Source organism: Pezoporus occidentalis, unplaced genomic scaffold, assembly GCF_034315485.1.
Source record: "Pezoporus occidentalis ecotype Australia unplaced genomic scaffold, CSIRO_AGI_Poc_V1 ctg2, whole genome shotgun sequence".
In the NCBI taxonomy this organism is placed as follows: domain Eukaryota; kingdom Metazoa; phylum Chordata; class Aves; order Psittaciformes; family Psittacidae; genus Pezoporus; species Pezoporus occidentalis.
Genome location: NW_026913855.1, coordinates 21,473,911 through 21,475,045, shown reverse-complemented (window position 1 = coordinate 21,475,045; position 1,135 = coordinate 21,473,911).

Below are 1,135 nucleotides of genomic sequence, written 5' to 3'. Positions count from 1 at the left end.
CCGCGGGGCGGGGCGAGAGCGGCCACCGCCAATCGCCGGGGGGGCCCCGAGGCGGGGGGAGCCTGGAGGTGCCCCCCCCGCCACGCCCGGCCCGAGGGCAGCGATCATGTCCCCCCATGCCGGGTGTCCCCCGCCTCCCTCCACCAGCAGCCTTGCCCCGGCCCTGCCCGTGGATGTGCCCTGACCGTCCCTGCTCCCGCTGCCCCTCGCCTGCTCCTTGCCCACCCTTCCCGCAGCAAGGCCACAAGCCCAGGCAGGTGGCACACCGGGACACCAGCACACTGAGATGCCGGGATGTGGGGATGCTGGGATGCCAAGAATGCCAGGATGCTGGGACACTAGAATGCTGTAACAGCAGGCTGCTGGGACGCCAGGATGCGTGGACACTGAGACATTGGGATGATGAGATACCAGGACGCTGGGATGCCATGATGTGGGGACATTGGGATGCCAAGGATGCTAGGATGCTGGGACACCAGAATATTCAGATGACCAGGACACTGTGATGCTGTAACACCAGGATGGTGGGACACTGGGATCACAGGATGCTGCAATACAAAGATACTGGAACAATGGGATACTGGGACACCAGGATGCATGAATGCTGAGATATTGGGGTGCTGGGATGCTGGGACTCCATGGCACTGGGACACCAGGGCACTGGGATGCCATGATGTGGGGTCTCTGGGATGCCAAGGACTCTAGAATGCTGTGACACTAGGATGGTGGGACACTGGGATCCCAGGATGCTGCAATACCAAGATGTTGGGACACCAGAATTCTGGGATATGAGAATGCTGGGGCACCAGGGCACTGGGATGTCGGGATGCTTGGACATCAGGACAGCTGCCAGAGTGGGCAGAGGCTCCCAGCTCAAGTGCCAGTCAGGTCACTGGGGTCATGTGGGGTCACACAGGGTCAGGGCACAGCTGGACTGCTGTGGTCAGGGTCCCCCTGGGGCCTGGGGGGTCTGGCTGTGGCAGGGCCCATGGAGCACAGGTCTGTGTCCCTGTGCTGGGTGCTCCTCCCTGGTGATTCCCCAGCCCCACTGCCCACAAGGGACCACCCACTTCCCCTTCTACCCCATCCCTCCCCTCACCCCAGCAGCAGCAGCAGCCACCCTCCAGCACCCCAT